At 39.5% G+C, this 21,712-nt stretch overlaps 1 long non-coding RNA gene across 5 annotated transcripts in view; it reads right to left on the bottom strand.

The window, feature by feature from the left end:
• Positions 1-21,712, bottom strand: part of LOC132796226 (uncharacterized) — an 86,291-nt gene that overhangs the window by 33,407 nt on the left and 31,172 nt on the right. For 3 of the 5 annotated variants that reach the window (XR_009633525.1, XR_009633524.1, XR_009633523.1), the window contains exon 4: positions 17,332-17,388. The exons of 1 other annotated variant lie outside the window; for it this stretch is intronic. This is a non-coding gene — a long non-coding RNA (uncharacterized LOC132796226). Of the gene's footprint in view, positions 1-17,217; positions 17,272-17,331; positions 17,389-21,712 lie in introns of those variants that run through there. One more of the 5 variants, XR_009633526.1, reaches the window with a different exon arrangement.

Raw genomic sequence — 21,712 nt, 5'->3', positions numbered from 1 at the left:
CGATGACAGCACAAGTTGTGTGTCGGGGAAAGGGAAAGCAAGTTGGCTGGCTGATGATGACGATGTCAGTGACAAGTTAGTGTAGTTGGGTTTGATTTGTTTTCTTTTTGCATTTCGGTTTCGTTTATTTTAATTTAATTTAATTTAATTTCAAAACAAGCCCGAGCCAAAAGCAAAAGGCAAACAAATCAAATGCCACAGCCTTAAGCAGCAAAGCGCAAGGCAAGGCAACACACACACACACAGGACACACAGGAAGCAGGACACACGACTACAAACTGCAAAAAAAATGATAGAGGACGATGTCTGATTTTTGCTCGTACTCGTTACTCTTCTCCTTCTACTCGTTCGTTTTGCACTCGCTGTTGTTGTTGCTGTTGCTGTTATTATTGACTTGCCTCGGCATTTCTTGGCCAATTTGGCAAAGTGTTTCTTTCGTCTGCAGCCCGACAAAAAAAAGAACGACTTCTGTATGGTGCAATCGACAGGCGCAATCGTCAGTGGGAAGAGGTCACAACCGGTGCCTGGCACTTGCGGGCTGCATATTCTTAATTTGTTGTGGGCGTGGCAGTTGCGCTGCTGCTGATATGCCCCACGTAATTGCTTTCGCCTCCTATTTCTGTATATTTTTTTGTTGTTGTTGCCTTTTTTTTAGCCTTTTTTTTGGTGGCGTTGCCAAGTGACGTGCTTTAAGAAAGTGCAAGCGGCAGCCACAAAAATAGAAAGAGGGAGGAAGAGACAGTGTCGCTGTCTATAAATCAGCGGCAAGCGCAGCTGCTTGCCACACACAGAGAGAGAGAGAGAGAGAGAGAGAACAAGAGGAAGAGAGTTGCAAGCAAAAAATGCAAATGAGGCGGCATAAAAGGCAAAAGGCGACAGCAGCCAAAAGCACAGACACAGAGCAAAGATCCCGCAAGTGCCTTAATGAAAAGCAACAGACAAGGAGTAACTAAGGAGAGAGAGAGACAGAGACAGAGGGGGAGTGTAAGAGAAAGAGAGAGAGAGGTAGACACACCTGAAGCTGAAGCTGCCTCCTGTGCGTTGTCGGCGCTAATCCTCATTTAATTTTAAAGTTCGAAGGTGTTGAAGATAATTTTTGCACCACTTGCCACCGTCGTCATTTGGCACACACACAAACACACACTGAGCTTCACACACACCCACACATACACACACTGAGACACTCGAGTGCAAGGCAACCGCAGTTGCTTCAGCCTCAGCTTCAGCTTCAGCTTTGGCTGCTGTTCGTTCAACGCATTTATAGAGTGTTCGCACATAAAAATATTTTATGGCGAGGCGAGAAAGGATTGCAGACACACACACATAGGAGGTAGGGGCAGGAGGAAAGGGGGACTGTAGCTAAGTGGCGTTACCGTTACCGCACATCGCCAGAGAGATAAAATAACCGTGCCAGACATTGTCTTATGAATAAATTGTTATGGAAATCGAATTAATGAACGCTGTGGCGCACAATGGAGGCGCCCCAAAAGCTGCTCTGCTCCTTGTCTGCTCGCTGTCTTAGCATCAGCTATATATATATCGTATATATACATATTCCGATGTGTGTGTGTGTGTTGGCGTGCCAGAGGTTAATACCTGAGCTTATTTGTCTAACTCTTTCGTTCGTTCGCTGCGTAATTTAATTATGCGTTCACTTTGCCAGCCCCCCCGAACAGCCACGCCCCCTCTCGCTAGTGCCTTCTCAACCTCCTTCTACAGCAGCCCAAGAAAAGCAGCGTGTTCTTATCTCAAATGTCTGCTCTGTGTTTGTGTGTGTTTGGTTGTGGCATTAAATTGCAGCATTTAATCGAATTTTCAAGTGATGTACGCCACACACACACATACATACACACATATACACACACACACACACCTTTACACACACAATGCCTTAACACCTCACCCCTTTGGTAGCGCTTGCCAAACTTAAGCTTGGCTAAAGTCAAACGAAATAACTCATAAACTTCAGCTTAAAGTCAGTCTTCTCCTTCCTCTCAACTTTCTCTTCTTTATCGAGATATTTTATTGGCTTTCAAGCGAATGTGTTCTCACACATTTTGCATGTAATTCAATTAAAGAACAGGCGCAATTCAATGCAAAACATTTAGTTGACTAGTTGACCGAAATGAGTCACAAGAAGAAAGGACATTGTGAAGTGTGACGAGTAGCGAGTAACGAGTTACAACGAGTAGAGGATCAGCGATTAATGCAAGTATTTGACAACTTTTCAAAGCTAACACAGAGTTAGAGTATTAAGAATTAATACAAATAATAAAATGTGACGAGTAACGAATTGATAATCAGCGAGTAATTCATGTATTCTACAACGTTTTAAAGGTAATACACAGTGAGGTATTAACAGCTAAGAGAGAGTATTAAGAATTAATAAAAATAATTAAATTTGGCGAGTAATGAAAAGCAACGAGTAGAAGATCAGCGAGTAATTCAAGTATTTGACTAAGTTTAAAAGCTAACACAATAAGTTCTTAGCAGCGAATAGAAAGTATTAACAATTAATACAAATAATAAAATGTGGCGAGTAACAAGAGCAACGAGTAGACGGTCAACGAGAAAAGTTATTGCAGCAAATTGATTTATCCAACAATGAATTTAGTGGCCAGCCAAACGAGATATAACAATGAAATTTCATACGAATCAGTAGCGAGTAACAAACGAACAGAGAGAGAGAGAGAGAGAAAGAGAGAGGGAGTTACTGAAAAAAAGAAAGATAACGAAAAATAGAGTGGGTGAGAGAGAGCAAGGAAGAGAGAGAGATAGAGCAAGGGAGATAGAGAGGAAGAGCGAGAGAGAGAGAGATAAAGAGAGTGATAGGTAGCGTAATTAAAAAGCAAATCTTCATTACCTAACCTTAAAGTGATCTATCAATATTTCATCATTTTGTTGGGCTAAGAAAATCTAGCATTTGACATTAGTTTCTATAATCGACCAAAAACAGACGTTAAGTTGTCACCACTTGCTGGATCAGCATTCTTTAAGCAAATTATTCCATCAGATCAGAAGACAGCAAAAATAGAGAGGGTTTATCCCTCTATACTAGCAGAAGATAGAAAATAGGAACTGTTTCGTTTGCTGTTTCTTGTGGAGTCCACTTTATGATGTGGCTGAAAATCTCAGTTAGTTTTTCCATTACACGCCTCATAAACAGTCACTTAAAGCTGGCCAGAAACACAGACAGCATTACACCCAACTACACAATTCTCTCTAAGGAACACACACTCACACATACACATGCACACATATGGCATTCGACCTGTGCTTAAAGTGCTCGAAATTGGAATTTTTTTGTTGTTGCTTGCTTCGCCTGTTCTGTATTTATTTCGCCTTTGGGCTCGAGGCTTTTATTTTATTTTATTGTATTTTATTTCGTTTCGTTTGTTTTATTATTGAGACTTAATCAATGCTGAGAGGGAGCAGCTAAAAACCTTTTCACACAAACCCAAAGAGCGAAAGAGAGAGAGAGAGAGAGAGAGAGAGGGGAAAAGAGAAGGCAGGCAGACACGCATGTGGCTTTGCTTTTCATTTATCCCAAATTAATGAAAACGAAGGCAAAAAGTTCGTTGCACGCACACCAGCAGCCACAAATTCCCTCCCTCAACTTTATCCCCCCCCCCCACCGTATTCCTTCCATTTTCCACTTTGAGCATTTTTAGTGTCTTGCACTTTTCAGTTTGGTTTTTGTTTGTCTATTTGCTGCCTGAAAAGTGGCAGCTAATTACGTGCCACAGCAGTATTTGCCACAACAGTGTTGCACTCAACACACACACAGTTACAGGACACTGACGTTTTATGACAACAACACTCCGTGCTCTTACTCATTCTACTTTACTTTCACTCTGTGTCTTCGTTTACTCATTACAGCAAATCCAGTTAAAGTCAAGGCAAAAGACTTTTGTAGCCACTGTCCCACTGAATGGAGCGTACTTCAAAAAAGGGGTTCCGATGATACTTTGAAATCAAAGACGGGCGTCAAGGATGTTAAAGGACTCGACTCAGTTGCCGTCGTAAATGAGCAGCGACCTAACTGACATTCGTCCACATCTTTCACAACATCTCTTCTCTCATCTGTCATCTCTACTCATCATCATCATCGTTATCATCATCAGCCAAGATGTTGGGTGTTGAAATTAAAAAGCAACTCGCCGACTCGACTCGATTCGCCTTTTGAAGTTCCTTGCGTAATTGTCACTGCTGCTGCAGTTGCCACAGCAACAGCAACAGCAACAACACATCGCCAGCGACAACTTTAAGGCTCAATACGTTAATCTACACCAGCTTGTTGAGGTGTTGCCCAAAAGTGCTCAAGTCTATTACTAATTGTTACCTTAAGAATTTCCACTTACCCTTCTATAATCAGAGCGAGAGGAGCGCAGTCGAAAATTAATATGAAAACGAGAGAGAAAAATAATTAAGTTATAATTATAAGAAAGTTTGTGGTTCAGTTCAGCAATAATTCTAATAAAATAAAGAGTAAAAGCAATTAAATAATAAGTATCACTCTATAAGTATTCTATACTAAATTAGTAGACATTCAATTAAAAATGTGCTTATTTTCAATCAAAGCAAAACAGTTCAAAATTATAGTAGAAATATACTATATTTAGTATATTTACTATACAGAACAGAATATGCCAGATTGTTAGCCAAATCAATTATAAATAAAATAAAAATATACCTTTGGAATATTCACCATACAATACAAAATATACCAGATTGTTTACCAAAGCTATACAAAGGTGAATTATACCAAAAAATACTAGAATATGTAGCAAACTATATTAGGTATATTAACCATACAGTAGCAAAAGCAATTAAAAAGTAAAGTAAAAATATACCCAAAAATACCTTTGGTATATTAACCATACAGTGCAACATATACCAGATTGTAAATGAAAAAAAAAACCAAAAAATACTAAGACATACAAAAGGGTACATTTGGTATATACCAGAATGCTAACCTAAACAATTAAAATACAAAGTAAAAGTATACCGAAAAAATACTAAAATATACAACAGGCTGGCATATATGTCGTAAATACCACATGCCAGACTGTTAACCAAAGTAATTAAAAACTGAAGTAGAAATATACCAAAAAATACTGAAATATATTTACCATACAGTACAATATATACCGAAGCAAAAGTAATCGTAGCATTTGTATATTAAGTAAACTAGAAAATGCTTTTGTCACCCAAATGAGTTAGCTTAAAATGCGTTTAGAGACGCATCAGCTGCAATTCCCCGCCCACGCCACACCCCCACCAATAATCTTCCGTATCAAAAAAGAAGAAAGTTAAAGCTAAATGACCCATGGCAGACAGACATTGGATATTGAAGATGAATGTTGAATGTTGGATGTACGTAAAGTAGTCGAATGCTGATTGTGTCTAAGACCAAGGCAATAAGTCTAAGGATGTCGAGGAATGCTAAAAAGGATGCGAATATGGCCTGGGCTCTAATGCAATTGATGTTTGTTGCAAACGGTACGGGGGCGGTGGGCGTGGCAAATGTTTTAAAGGGGGGCGCGCGCGCATTGAGGCGGCAACCTAATAAAAGGAACGAAAACAACTTGTTTTCCAATTTTACAATTTAACAAGTTGCCATTAGACAGGCGAGGGGGAGGGATAAATCAGAGGTGGGGAAGGTGGAGTGAAAGATGGGCTAGGCAGCGCCTATATAACATGGCCAAAACCATGCAGTGAAGCTGCGTCGTTAGTTCTCAATCCTTTAGTGCCCTAATCCCCTTTCCCCCATTCCTCATTCCCATTCCCCATTCTCTAAATACAGTTGGCAATACGTAATTCGCAATCCTTTCGCCGGGGACACCAAAGGACTAACAACAACAAGAACAACAACAACAACAACTGATGTGGAATTCCGAAGAAAATCGACTGGCATTGGATTCCAGTTACGCCGTTAGAATCTCCTGTTCCACATCAGCAACAACAATAACAATGGTAAACGGAGACGCCAAAAAGCAAAGGAAACAGCAGCAGGGCAAAAAAAGAAACCAAACAGAGAAATTGAGAGAGAAAGAAGCGAATTTTTCTCGGGCAAAGCGTACAAATTTTTCGAATTGTTCGCTGGAGACTAATAAAATCAACGACGTGGAACTTCCAAGCCGTTCCCATAGACCAGAAACCGGCGCACCAGAGACAATGAGTCGTCCTCGCCGTCGCCGTCGTCGACGTCGTTGTCCTGTCTCCCGCTTCTTTCCCCTCCCTTCTCTCTAGTAGCATCTCTACTCTACATGCATTTGCTGTTAGGGTTGTGAGTGTGACTTATTTGCAGACACGTGACACGAAGCAGTTCGATTTTGTGCATGACTGTGCACGTTTGTTTATGTCCATTTTCGTTATTTGCACGAATTGCATATGCAATTATTAACTACTTTATTTATGCGCGTTTTAATACTGTAAATCGAATGATTGAGGCTTCGAAACACGACTCTGCACAATTTGTGCGTTTTTATGCAAGTTTGTGCATGTTCATTTCCTCTATTTTTTCACAATTTCAATATATTTCATATAATCTTGAAAGCTGCCTTCATTTGCGCCTAGAAAATTGTGTTACTCGAACTATTGAGACTAATATACGCGATTTGTGCATGTTGTTGCTTGTCCATGTTTGTCGATTTCGCGTATTTCGAACTTCTTAATGATAATTTAAAATGCTTTTAATAGATTTGGGAGTAATTGAAGCAATTGTGAGCAATTAAAGTTGTTTGTATCAGTTTAATCCTGATGAAACATGCTTTATCTTAATTTAAGCTTGCATAGACAATTCGTAACATGTTGCGACATGTCGTGTTGCCATCTCTAGTAGATATCGAAGCTAGAGGCACATCGAACGCCAAAGGCTGGCAGACAAAGCGACGGACAGATGGCAGCCAAAGTTATTAAACAGTTAAGCGGCGTCGCACGTCGTCGCGTTTTTGGGCGCCCAGCCGAATGCCTGGCTGAGATTTGGTCCTGTTCCTGGTCCTGTTTCTGGCTGCTTCACTGCCTGCCTCCCCTCCTGACTGCCTGACTGGCTGACTTGCTGAGCTGCGCTGAGCTAAGCTGAACCCAACCCACAAATTTATAGGGTTATAAACCGTATTTAGATCGCCCCATGACGCGTCTACTTTGCACTGGCTAAAGAGTTGTCTCTCTTCCTCTCCCCCTCGGTCTGTTTCTTTTTCTGTTTCTGCTGTTGCCAGGTCGCAGCAGAAGATGCCATGCTCCAATTTAGATACTAACGTATTGAGTGAAGGGGGAGCAAACACATTGCTCAGCAGCGGATAGGCTTTAATCAGCCGCCCGCCATTAATAAATCAGAGTCATTAAAAATGCAGCTGCCCACGAAACGAATAAAAAAGGCAACGAACCAAATGAGCAGATGAACAGAAAAAAAAAACATAGAAAACAAGCTCATGAAACTGAACAGAAATTGGACGACAGCTGAATGCTCTAATTAGAATAAGATTTCTATAGGTTAAAGCAGTTAATAAAACAGCCAACTAAATGGAAAACAAATTCCTAAAGGTCAGAGAACGAGGGAAGGAAAAAGCGTGAGAAAGAGTAGTTTAGAAAGTCTAGCCACAGAGTAATCAATAATAATAATTTAACATAGTAAGTAAAGAAATTTTACAACTGAAAAAGAGTGCATTCTAATCTACTTAAACCGATTAAAATATAGGTCAACAATATAGAACATAGAATACTACAAAGGAAGAAGTAATGGAAATAATATTATATGAAAATTAGTGAAATGAGAAAAAGAATATAAAAGAGAACGGTATTATTCATAAAATATACCAAATTAATATGCCAACCGAATACTAAAATATGTTGATTGCTATATTTTGTGTATATTGTGTATATTCAAAAATTAATATACCGAAAAATACTAAAATATACGAAAGGCTATATGTTGTGCAAATTAAGTGGTATATTAATATACTCGAACTATTGCCGGTGGTATATTTAAGTATTCGTTTAGTATATTAAAATGGTACATTTTAGTATTTATTTGGAATATTAAATTGGCGCATTTTAGTATTTTTTTTTGTGTATTATATCAGTATTTTCATTATTTTTTCAGTATATACCGGTATTCGGTATTTTTGGTGTTTTTGCTATATTCAACACATTTTGGTAATTTTGTATATATTAATTTGGTTTATTCCAAGAATAATACCGCACTGTTTTCATTTCTTTCTTTCATTCAATATATACTATACAAAATAGAATATACCAAACAAATTAGTTAGATTCTAAGCTAGTCTCTGATCAATCAGCTTCTATAGTAATGCGAATCAATTAATGCATTACAATCTGAATGGCAGAGCATTAATAACCTGCACAGGGAAGAGTAGAAAAAAATAAAAACAAATTGGAAATCGAATGAAAAGGCGCGGGAACGCTGCCTCCAAGCTGTGGCTGAAATCGAGAGCTGGGGTCGAGCTTGAGACGATGAAGGAGATAGAGATAGAGGTAGAAAGAGAGAGACCGAAAGGCGACGGCTGAGACTGAGATACTAAGCTAGAGATTGGAGATTTGAGGCGCGCACGCGATTCAAGGATTCGTTCATTAAGCAGCCAGGCGACCAACGGCGACGGCGACGGCGAAATCACACAAAGGGACACTTTACAGCCGAATGAATCTAATTAAAATGTAATTATAAATGTAACCGTTAAGCGGAAGTATCCGCGGGATACCAGCCAACAACAACAGAGCATTGGAGAGCGCAAAAAATGGCGAGAAAAATAATGAAAATGAAAATAAAAATAAAAATTGGTAGCGACAACGGCGAAACCCTTAATCATGACGCGCTAGCGCCCTCAATTTATGTAAAGACATTGCTCTTCTTATTTTCCATTCTTTTCATTTTGTTTTCTTTCTTTTTTTTTTTTGGTATTTTTGCTGTTCGTCTTAAAGTTGTCGTGCTTAAAGTAAAGTCGAAGTCGGAATAAATTCGGCCTTTGACACAAGGGACGACACACAATTTGCGTGTGCAATAAAACTAAACTAAAAACTAATGAAATTTAAGAGCAGGCCGAGACATGAGACACAAACACACACTCACAAAGACACACACAGGACATTCGCAGGACACTCGCAGCTGGGAGTAAAGTTTCGATTCGATGCGAGCGGAGGAAATGCCAGCGAATCAGCCAGCCAGCAAAGGCTCCAGCTCCAGCAATCGTCTTGGACTTTGACTTTGTCTTCGACTTCCACTTCGACTTCAACTTCGACTTCGACTTCGACTTGCTCAAGTCCTTCGTCTGCAGTTGACCTGAAGTTGTTGCTGTTGTTGTTGTTGTTGTTGTTGTTGTCTGGTGGCCTAAGCCGCCTCTAAATGCGTGTCCTGGTCATGTAATCGCATTTCAATTTAAAGTCATCCATTTGCCTACAGTGCAACCAAGATAGTTTGTTGTCTGTCCTACACTAACTTACACTCTAGTCTGCCTCTTCTCTTCTCTCCTCTTCTCTCCCTCTCCACGTTCCCAGCCAGAGACAAATGGCTTATCTGTTGTTTCTGCCTTGTTCATGTGTCGCTTTCAGGGTGCACATATGTGATGCCTCTTTGCACAGTGGTTTGCTGTTCATTTTTATTGCAAAGCAATAAATCTACTACAATAACTAATAAAAAATCATCGTCTTATTTATTTGCAATACTTATTATGAAAGAGTTTCTTAAAAACAACTTTTCCAATTTAAACTATATATTTGTACATTCTTTTATTTCCTCATGTATTTTCCTACCTGACAAATGTGTTAAACTATTAAACGTATGTTATATTCCTGCCTGCCATTTTATATGAACTTTTAAGTTATCTGTAGTCTTGAGTCATTTTTTATCTTACTGATTTTTCAAAAGTGAATTTGTATTGCATAAAAATAAATTAATATGGTTCGAGAAAAAAATATACATATTTGTAAAATAAAACTGTTCTCAAGTGATCCATTGACTTATATCTAAATTACTAATTTTTTTTCTTTTATCTATCTTATTATCTCTCTTTCTCTATGCCTGTGTCTGTTTCTCTATTTCGGTGTGCCTCTCTCTCTTTCTCTCTGTGTCTCTTTATCTCCCCACTATATATCTATATCGGTCTCTGTCTCTATCTCAATTCTCTCTCTCTCTCTCTCTCTCTCTCTTTCTCTCTTTCTCTCTCTCTCTCTCTTTCTCAATCTATCTATCTTTCCATCTTTCCATTTTTCCATCATTCCATCATCTCTCTCTCTCTCTCTCACTCTATCTCTATCACTATCTCTATCTGTATTTCTTCCTCCATGTCTATTTTAATTCTTAAATCTCTCTTATTTGCTCTCTCTTTCTCTATCTCTCTCTTTCTTTCTCTATCTCTATCTTGATCTCTCTGTCTCTCTATCTCTCTTTCTATCTCTTTCTCTACTTCAAGTCTCAATTCTCTCTCAGTTGCTCTCCCCTTTTTCTTTTTCTTTCTCTTTCGTTTTCTTTGTTTATTTCCCTCTCTCTCTCTCTCTCTCTCTCTATATATATATATATATCACTCTTTCTTTCTCTCTCTCACTCTTACTCGCTTCCTCTTTCATTCTAACTCCTTTGTTTTTTTCACATCCATCTATCACATCTCATAGTTATTTTTTTGAAGTTGCAATTTTGCTCCACTGTGCAGCGCTTTGCGTAGCTTAAGAAAATTGAAAATTCCTTAGCATTAGTTGCAGCCAAACACACACACACACACTCACATATATACATACATGTGTGTGTGGCAATAGTTTTGACACTTGCAATGCACATAAATTTGGAGCGCTGCTGTTGACCGATTCCAACTACAACTTCCCATCTTCGTTCCACTCCCTCAACTCTTGCAACTTCTTTTCCTCCTCTTCATCCTCTTGCTGATGCCTTGCAACAACTGCGAGGCAAGTTGTAAAGCGCTTTTAAGCACACAAATTAACCACAGTAGATGGCCGAGCGCCCAAGCGGTCATAACCCCACCATAGAGTGACCCCTGCACTCCCCCTTCCCACTCTCTCTCTGTCTCCTCTCATCCCTTCAGGTGGAGGAGAAGGAGACGAGCATTTTGTTTGTCTATTTCGTTGTTTATTTGTTTTTGCGTGCACTCAAGGATTTCTAAGAACTTTAACTTGCCCAAAATATGTGCACATATGTATGTGTGTGTGTGTGAGTGTGCGAGTGAGATGGCAACAGCGGGAGAGAGCGAGTCATTTGCACAGAGTCCAAGTTCGCTTTTGGCTTGAATTTCGAATTTGTAGTTTGAAATTGTTGTTGTTGCTTGCGCAGTGACCATTAACGAATTTTCAACTATCAACATTCCCAGTTGGCCAGCGGGGTCTGCTACAGTGCTGTCCCACACACACACACACACACACGTACAGTGGTGGCACGCATGAGTGGACACGCAAGATGCGTCTCGCAAGGAGTTTGCCCAAAAGATGCGGTCCAAGGAAATTAATATTCCACTTCTGGCACTTACTTACGCTCCGTAAATGCCTAAGGGCAAGTGTAATCTCTGTCTCTATCTCCCTCTCCCTCTCTCTCTCTCTTTCTCTCTCTCTTCTGTTCGCTTTGTGTGTTTACAACAGATTTGCATTTGAAAGCTGAGCAACTTGTGTGTTCTCTACTTGTCTTATACCGCACTATTGCTTCGCTTAGTTTCCTTCCTTCCTCCCTCTCCCCACCCATCCCCCTCCTCCACTGTGCTTTGCTGCATAATCAGTTCATTAGCGTGTCGCCTGGGCAAAAGAAAAGAAACCACCATTTTTTTCTATTTATAAATCAAAACCAGCAAAAAGAAAAGCAACCAAGTTGAAATCACAAAAAATAAATAAAAAGTAAATTACGCGTTTCCCACAGCGGCACCACATCAAAGTGACCAACGGTCACCCTCCACCTCCCACCTCCCCCTTCGCCTCTCCCTCTACACACGCACTGCATTCCGAGGGGAGCAAGGATGAAGAGTGTCCTCCGCTGTTGCCACGTAGCCCACAATTAGACGCACAAAGTCAAACGTCAACAAATTATAGCCACATGGCCACACAGCTGAGCTGAGCTGCTGCAGCATCCGACAAAATGCCTCCCCCGCGTTCCCTCCTTTCCCCACTCCCATCTACAACTGAGTGTGAGGAGGAAGAGGAGTGGAGAGTGCGGGGTACATTTTCACAAATTAACAAACAAACGTCAAGTCGCAAAAGGCAGCAAAGAAAACGTAAACGCACAGAGCAAGAAATTATGATGGGACAGACAGGAAGCAAGGCCAATTAATATAAGACTAGCAGATACCCTGGAGTTCATCTAGGGAACTGAGAAACTGTGAGTATAAGTATGACTGCGATTGGGAATGAAAGTACAAGAGTGGGTACAAACAAAATTATTATTGGTTAATTAAGAATGTACTTGTAAAAGAAAAGTTTATAAGTTTAAGTATAAGTGTGACTGTGATTGGGAGTCAAAGTATAAGAGTGGGTATAAACAAAATTGAATAAAATAAAAATGATTATTGGTGAAAGTGTTAAAAAAAAGAGAATATATGTGTATAAGAGTATAATTGCCAGTATAAAGGTGAAAGTATAAGTATAAATATAAGAGAAAGAATATATATTCAAAATTGTGATCATACATTAAATGTGATAATGTATAAGTGTGATTGAAATTGTGAGTATAAACATAATTATAGTTTTCAAATGAAAGTGACAATTGGTGTTCGTAAAAGTTGGAATATAAGTGTCAGCGAAAGTATACGTGAGTATGCAATTGAGATTGTAAAAGTGAAGTAAAGTTTGAGTGTACGTACAAGTATAAGTATGAATATAAGTGAGTTTATAAGTTTAAGTATAAGTGTGACTGTGATTGTGAATGTATAAGTGTGTGTTTAATTAAGATTGTAGTTATAAAATCACAATGAATACTGGTGAAGATAGAAGTATGGAAAAAAAAATTTTCAAGGGCATAGTCATACTGTAAGTATAAATTTAAGTGGCAATATAAGTGTGAGTGAGAGTATAAGAGTGCGTATAATTGAGATTCTAATTATAAAAGTGGACCAAAAGTAAAGCAAAGATTATAAGTATAAGTATGAATATAAGTGTGAGTATAAGTGCAATGGAAGTATTGCTGATGAATGTATAAGTAACAACATAAGTGAGATTACTTATGTATTGGTAATTGTGCATTACATGTGATTAGAAGTACTTGTATAAGTGTCAGTATAAGTGTGGAACATTGAAAATATAAGTGCAGGTTTAAGTATAAGAAAATGAAGAATATATAAATAAGTGTGGGTAGAAGAAGTATGAATATAAGAGTGAACGAAATGTGAAGGTAACAAAAAATAAGTGTAATTAAGTATAAGTAAAAATTCAATAGTTAAGGTGTATGCAGCAATGGGTGTACTTTTAGTATAGTTGAAGTTAATATTAAAGTAGTAGAGTGTAAGGGGAAAAAACAATAAGTATAGAAGTCAAGGTAAAAGTATGATTATAAGTGTGGGTAACAAATAAAGCTTGTTGTGAAAGTATAGGATATTGTAAGCAGAAGTGTGTAGTATAAGAGAGTACAAAAGTGAGGATCAAGAGTTAAGATAAGGATCGCATAAAAGTTGAATTGTATATCGCATAAAAGAAATATATTATACAAAGTATAAGAACGATGCAATGGGGCATTAAAAGAGGAATTAAAGCTGCATAAATTAATAAGTGCACGTATAAGAACTCTTATACAAGTAATATATACCTCAAAACATCTAAGTTGACAACTAGCTTAGGATTTACTGACATGGATAGTAATCCATCAGCTAAAAATCAAAGCATATTGCGACGATCGCAACAACGCAACAACTTCTCGGACTTGCCTCCCTCATTAATTATGACGACTTGATGAGAGGGTATTTATAGCATCAAGTTGCCCACATTTAAATGTGAGACAGATACACTCACTCCACTTGTCCCCTTCACACACACACACACAGCCCACTAGAGACATGGGCACTGATTTGCATTAATGAACACTTGAGTGATTTCTCATTTTTATTTTTATTTTAATTTTTTTTTTTGCTATGTTTTTTTTTGGCTTTTTGGGTCCAAGCAGCTGTCGGCCGTGGGCTTTAATTAATTAAGTTCACATGAGCAGAGAGGCAGCTGGTGGGTCGATGTGGGTTTACAGTGGTTTGAAGTGGCTCGTGGTGAAGTGGTGCGGGTGGTGGTTGGGTCACAAAAAACATTAACAGCCTGCGATCTATCGATTAATTTGGTCCTTTTGTTTGAGCGATTTTCACTCATTACATTTACAAATTTTATTTGCGCTTTAATTTGCATTCAATTGTAGAGCTCTATACTTTTCCTCACCCCTTCCTCGATGTCTTCTTGCCTACTTTTCCATAGCTCTGTACTTTTCCTCACCCTTTCCTCGTTGTTTTCCTGACTACTTTTCCATGCTGTAGTGTATAGAGATCAAAGATAATGCTGGCATCGAAGTATACTCTTTAGATTAGCGAAAGTAACAATTCTAAACGTTGTCTTATACTCTCCCACTTCAATTGACAGTTAGGGTATGCAAAAAGCACAACAAAGAAGCAAGTCAAACAGCAGTTACATTAGGCAAGCAACCCCAAATCGGGCAAAGATATATCCAGCTTGACCAAATGGACACGGACACGGCGACAACAGCAGCAACTAGAAGAAGGGGTGAGAAGGGGGGAAAGGGAAAGGGGAAGTGAAGAGGCGACGACGAGTTTGGATTTGTTGAACTTTTTGCTTTTTGGCCTGGCCTGGCTTGGCTTGGCGAAACTTGGCTTTTTATTATGCTCAAAAATCACATTAAAAGGCAAACTCAAATATTTTAATCAGATTTTCGTAAAAAGGACAAGCACAACCCTTGCACACACACATACACACACCAACACACACACACATGCATTTCAAAATAAGAATTTGTGCAGCAGCCTTTTTTTGTGCTCTGTTTTTTTTTTGCTGTTGCTGTTGTTGGCAAGCTTGTTTTAATTTTTTCTGTGTACGAGAGAGAAACTGCCACAAGGACAACGCACAATGTGTGTTAATGTGCGTCCAGTTACAGCTCAATTCAAGGCAAAGCAAGGCAAGGGAGCAGACAACAACAGGATGGCAGGACGACAAGGGAGTCAAAGCCAACGCCAAAGTCGTCGAAAGGAAATGGTCACAGCTGTTTCATTCATTCGCTCGTTTGTTGTCTCATTTGCCCCTTTCGACAGCCACACACACATGTATGTGTGTGTGTGTGTGTGGGCTTCCGGTTCAGGCCGGGTCCGGCTGCGGCTGCCGGACTCACAGGACTCTCAGGACTCTGGACTCGAAATGGAAAAACGCCCCCGGCTCGGTCCACTCTCAACATGGCTCGTAACATCCACTTTAAAGCATAAGTTGCGGTTCCGTTTGCGCGCAAACGAAAAACTCATTTTCCATTGCCAGTGCCAGTACCTTTCCCCCCTCACACACACACTCCCCTTCCTCCTCCTCGGCTTGCCCCTTCTCCTGCTGGCGACTAGATTGATATTTACTTTTTATGTAGCATACTTTTTTGGGCCCCGATCTCTGCTAAACTGACATCGCTTGCATTGCACCCGCCCCCCTTCCCTTCTATCCCCTTTGCTGACAAAGTTTGCCACTTGTTGGCAATAACAAAAGCAAAAGCAAAGCCAGCGTTGAGGGGCAACAAAGCCAAATATAAACGAAAATCATACCACAAAATTCTCTAGCGACATTTTCCAACAAATTGACACAATTTTCAAGATGCTTAACGCTCAAAATTGCTCCGCCGCACACTGGACAAAAGTGGAGATTGAGTGGGGAAAGGAGGGGAGGGGAGTACAGAGAGAGAGAGTGAGAGAGCAATGCCTGGTGGCAAAGTGTCGCCACTCAATGCGCTACACGACACTTGGCGCCTTTGTTTTCACACGCCCCAAAAGGCACTAAAGTGCCATTTTAGGCGGCTCAAGTGGAGCCCAACAACAACAACAACAACAGCAACGAGAACGAGGACAACAACAGGGGAGTGCCCCACAGAGCACTTCAAAGTTGCAGTCCATTCAGTGCCTCATCCATCCAACGTGCCCCAAGCAGCAGCAACAGCAGCAACGAGCAAACAAAGCAACGAGAAGCTCAGAGCATCGAGACGATGGCGACAAATTAGAATGCCTTCTGCTTCGACTCGACTCGACTCGACTGCAACCCGCCCAGAGGGGGAGGCGTACTCAATTTGGGGGCGTGGCAGAGCAACGTAAACACTTCACACGCAGAGCGCATCCCTAAAACGTTGCCAACGCCTTCACTTTTGTGGAGTCCCCCCAAAACAACAACAACAACTCTTCGTTCCCATGACGGCCGTCGATTAGATGCTGCTCCCCCTCCCCCTTCCCCCGCTCCGCTCCTCCCTCTCACTCACATTTTACACTCGTGAAGCTCAGCTCCAATTCCATCGCCTGTGCAGCAATTGAAGCGATCAAAGGGCATAAATTTATGCAAATTATTTTCACGCCTTTTTAGATATGCGATTTCTTTCATTCTTCGCCTCAACTCAACTCGACTTCATTTTCAGAGCTAATCCTGGCGAGCGTTGGCATGGCATTGGAATACATAATGCCCAAGTCGAAAAGCCCAAAGCGTGTCCAGCTCCCAAACAAAAGCCAATCAGCTCAATGATTCGCCTTTCAATAGGCCAGCAAATCTACCAGCAAATAGTATTTACAATGCCGATTAGAGCTTATAAACTGAATTCCCCAACTTTGATGAATGTCTTTCAACTGCAGCTCTCTAGATTGTATTGCAATTGTTGTACAACTCAATAGCAATTAGTTCCAAGTTATGAAGGAAACTGTGAGCGGACTAAATATAATAATATATAATATATATAATCTTTATCAAATCATGGAGTAACTGAATCATATTTAAATAAGCAAGAAATCAACTTCAATAACAGCAAAACATTGTTAAGCCAAATACTAAATACTAAAAAAATATACCAAATCCTATATTTAGCATATTATAGTAGTATAACACTATGATAAATATACCATTTGCCTGCAGTTGTTGAAGAACTAAATAGAAATTACGTCCAAACTTGAAGGGGAAACAGCGAACGTATAAAAAATAGCACAACAAATATAAACTATTAACGCAATAGTTACTTTGACTGAATTATATTTCAACAAATAAGAAAGTCACCGAATTTCAAAAATATAGTCCAATGTATCTAACGATTTTCTTCTGTATTATTTTCCTTAAGCTCATCTAGCGTAAAATTTTGCAGTCATGATCATTCATTAGGTACTTTGAGTTTTCTGTACTTACATTAGATGCCTTTTATTGTCTTTGTTCAATGCATTGATTCCTTTTTTAATCAGCAATCTGAAATAGAAAAAGAAAGAGAGAAGAAAAAGTTTTACGTTAAACTTTTACATGGCTTTATAAATAGATGTAAAGATTAAACACTAACTTTGAACAATTAGTTTAATAACGTTTATATATTTAACCCATGGATATTGTACATTTTCCATAATTTCAAATTTCAAATTTGTAATTTTAATTTAGTTCTACATATTCCAATTTTTTAACTGAAGTGCTCTAGTGTGTAAATCAAATTGTTTTCAATTTCATTAAAGTATGCACTGAAATCCTCTAAAATTCACTTTAAAGCATATAATTTTGTTGTGGCATTAAAATATTATAGCGAGCCGTTAAGCTGTGCCTTTTACAGCTGCTTAAGCGCTAATCAGTAAAATATGCTAAAGCCGCTAAAACACAAAAAAAAAGGAGGAAAACAGCCGTGAAATGGAAACTCATTTGAATGGTGGCAGGGGCAGAGAGGTAAGGCCAGGTGTTGCCACCTCTTGCCGCGTTTACAGATCGCGTTGCGCGTTGCTGACCAAAAAAAATAGAAACGGAAAAAAAAGAGACGAAGCAATTAACTAAATGGTTTTTTATGGACAGTGCGCGAGAGCAGATGTTTGCCTGATGCTTGATGGCCAAAACGGTTGCAATTTGATGCTACAGCTGAGCACCGTCAACAGTGAAGAACAGTCAACAGTCGAGAGTTGAGAGTCAACAAGCAATTGGTGTTGCACCCACATCAAATGTGGTCGCGGTTCTTTCGTTCAAACTCCCTCAAATGTATTTTTTTTTTGTTTTTTGACTGCCCCCGTTGCCGGTCGTTGGGCGCCAACGTGTGAGAATTTTGCGTAATTGAGTTGGAACTTCAAAGCACACGCTCTAACCGCATGCACTTGAACAAGAGCTGGCCGCAAGAGCTGATTTGCATATGCGGTCCTCATTTCACCTTTTTTTTTGTATTTCAGGGGGGAGACGAAAGGTCAACACTGCCTCTGGGCAAGCAACGGGCGGGGATGGAGCTGTCAACACCTCTCTGGCTCCGCATGGAAATGGAAATGGAAAATGTGGACTGATTCAAATTAGTTGCAGCAGCAGCAGCACACACACACTTGAAATTGCGCCAGCGACTCTTCTGGCATGGATAAACACTTAATTTATCAAAATTGAGCTTGTTATGCTAATAGCAAAAGGCAGCCAAGAACGAGTAAGAAAGCTACAGTTGAGTGTGCTCGACTGCGGAGATACCCGCTACCCATTTTGAATAAAATAATAAAAGCAAAACAGTGTGGTATTCATTTTAAAACAAACCTAATTAATATACCTTTAAAATACTTAAAATATACCAAAGGTTATATTTTGTATATATATACAGTGAGGTATTATTTTAAAATATACTAAACTGATATACCACAAAAATACTCAAAATATACTGAAGGTTATATTTGGTATATTGACACAGTGAGGTATCAAAATATACCGAATTAATATACAACAATGATACTTAAAATATACTTAGTGTTATATATGCGATATTCATTTTAAAATATACCGAATTAATATACCGAAAAATACTTAAAATATACCGAAGGTTATGCTTGGTATATTTGGTTTTATTTGGTATATTGATATTAAAATATACAGAATAAATATACCACAAAAATACCAAAAATATACCGAGGATTATATTTGGTGTATTGATACAGTAAGGTATTAATTTTAAAATATACCTACCGAATGATATATTTGGTATATCGATATAGATCAATATTGATTTTAAAATATACGGAATTACATACCACAAAATACCAAAAATATGCCAAAGGTTATTGAAAATTTGCCATAGATTGCAAAATATACTAGATTATCAGCCATTGCAACTGAGACCCGTAGTCCCGAACCACAAAGTTACAATACCCTTCTACCTAATGGGTAACGGGTATAAAAAGAGTGGAGAGTTGAGGCAGAGAGGAGGAAATAGAACAGATATAGAAAACTGAAGACAAGCGGCAGCATAAAGCGGATGCATAATTTTAATGAAATGCTCACAGATTGGCTTCTTCTTTGCCAAAAAATAACCAAAAATGGCAATAGACAAGCGACATGTGTGTGAGCGTGAGTGTGTGTGAATAGTGCCAAGCATTCGACAGACTCGTTCTCTCTCTCTCTCTCGCTCTCTCTTGTCTGGCGGGCAAAGTCATAACTTCACTTATCAACATTAGCTGCTGCTGCTGCTCGGGAAAGAGAGAGAGGAAGAGGAGGAGGAAGGTTTGTGTTTGGGATATTCATACATTTTAATACGCTGTTTATATTTTATGAAGGCAAATGAATGCACAAGGAAATGAACGAGCCAAATGAATGAAATGAGCGCCCGTCTCCTCCGCCTCCTCCTCCCCTTCCCCTTCCTACCCCTTCCCGTCGACTGGGTTGACCTAACCTCCCCCGCTCAAAAAATTCAACACCATGTAACCAGCTATAACTCGCAGAGTTCCATCTTCATCCGCACTCCCCGCTGTGTGTGTGCGTCCCAAACGCAGACAGGCAAAAGCGTGTGTGTGTGTGGCTGTGGCAACTCTGGCAACAACCTCGCTTCGAGCTATAGACGAGTTTACAGTTATCAAGGGAAAATTATCATCTGCCATGAATCTCGATAAAATTCATATTCATATGCGAGTGGTGGCCAAAGAAGGGAGCGAGGCGAGGCGAAGCGTTGCCCACATTGTAGCTATAGCTGGTAGCTAACCGCACACACACACACACACACACTCGAACACACACACACACACACATGCTCACATTCATTACGTCGCCTGACGTCCCAAAATGGAATACAGCAAGTGGCCGTTGGGTCACAGGAAGCGCCAAAAGACAGCTAGATACCGAGTTCACAGAGACCCAGAGAGAGAGGGAGCGAGTGAGTGAGAGAAAGAGAGAAAGAGAGAGGGAGAATGACGAGGCCCAGCAGACACGAGCGGCAACAACAGCAACAATTGCCCGATATGAAACCGGCTCACAACTAATTTTTAGGGAAACAAATGACTTTCTCTAACCTCCACCTCCACCTTCTGCCCTCGCCATCTCTTCTTCTTCCACAACTTGCTATCTCTATCCAACTGTTTCGCCAGCTACAAACTCGATTTTGGCTGCTGCATTTTAAGCGCTTAAAGCTGCAACGTGCCTCAAGTTTCTGTATGTGACCCTCATAAGTAACTTATTGCCAAAGGAGTTGGTTAAAGAGTGGACAAAGACATTTTAAATTGAGCTTTAAACATTTAAAATTTAAAATTCAATTTTAGCAGCTTTTTTAAATTATTATAAATTTCATTTCATTCATAGTCAATGTGAATTTAAATTTTGTTTAATTCGCAAATCTTGCTTCACGTAATGCATTCAAATTAATTCCAATGCCAAAATTATCAAATAAACAAGAAAGCTACGATCAAGTGAGATTAAATATGGAATACTCGCTGCTACCTATTTTGAATAAAAGCAAATTAGAGCGGCACTATTATTAATTTGTTATATAACAAAAATACTAAAAATATACCAATGGTTGTTTATGGTATATTGACATACTACTCAAAATATAACAGAGTGCTAAATATACCAGATTATCAGCTAACCAAGACCCGTAATAGCAGACGGAAAGTTGGATGTGGTTATTTCGTCTCGCTGATCAAGAATATACATATATACTTTATGAAGAAGAAGGCATCTCCCATTCTTCTGCTTGTTACATACATTTCCTAGAGGCATTAATATATGTATAACATTTTTACATTTTAAATGTGAATGAGAATCAAATAAAATTGTATATAATTTCGATTCATCACGAGTTCATTTTGAAGTGAATTATTAATTGTTTCCATAAACATTTGGTTGCATTAGGTTGCAATTCAGGCAATTAAGTAATAATGGAAATAATGAGCGCGCCCAAGAGTATGCAACAGTATTTTTTTGGTTCGTTGTCTGTGCGCTTCGCAACTTGCGCCGATAAGTAGGCAACACATTTTTCGTGCTGCTCGCATTCGCATTCCGTTGCCCTCATTTGTGTGTGTGTGTGAGTGTGTGTGCATAGACAACACTTAAATATTTACGGTTACAGCTTGTACTACCTGCAGTTAAGAGATAAAAGTGCGCGTGCTGTCCGCTGACTCCCCTCGCTTCCCACCCCCTTCCCATCATCAACCCATAAAACAAACTTTGACTCCTTTGCTTTGGGCGCACCCCACGACACACACACACATAGAGAAAGGACACACGCAGAGCCAGGCGGAGGAGGAGGCGGCGGCAAAAGGAGTTCATTAGCTTGGCAAAGGGTTTAATTACCTACTCTGTTCACTTA

The sequence above is a fragment of the Drosophila nasuta genome, chromosome X, assembly GCF_023558535.2.
Source record: "Drosophila nasuta strain 15112-1781.00 chromosome X, ASM2355853v1, whole genome shotgun sequence".
Classification (NCBI taxonomy): domain Eukaryota; kingdom Metazoa; phylum Arthropoda; class Insecta; order Diptera; family Drosophilidae; genus Drosophila; species Drosophila nasuta.
The sequence above is the reverse complement of the archived record's forward strand: the minus strand, read 5'-3'. Positions and strand labels throughout refer to the sequence as shown.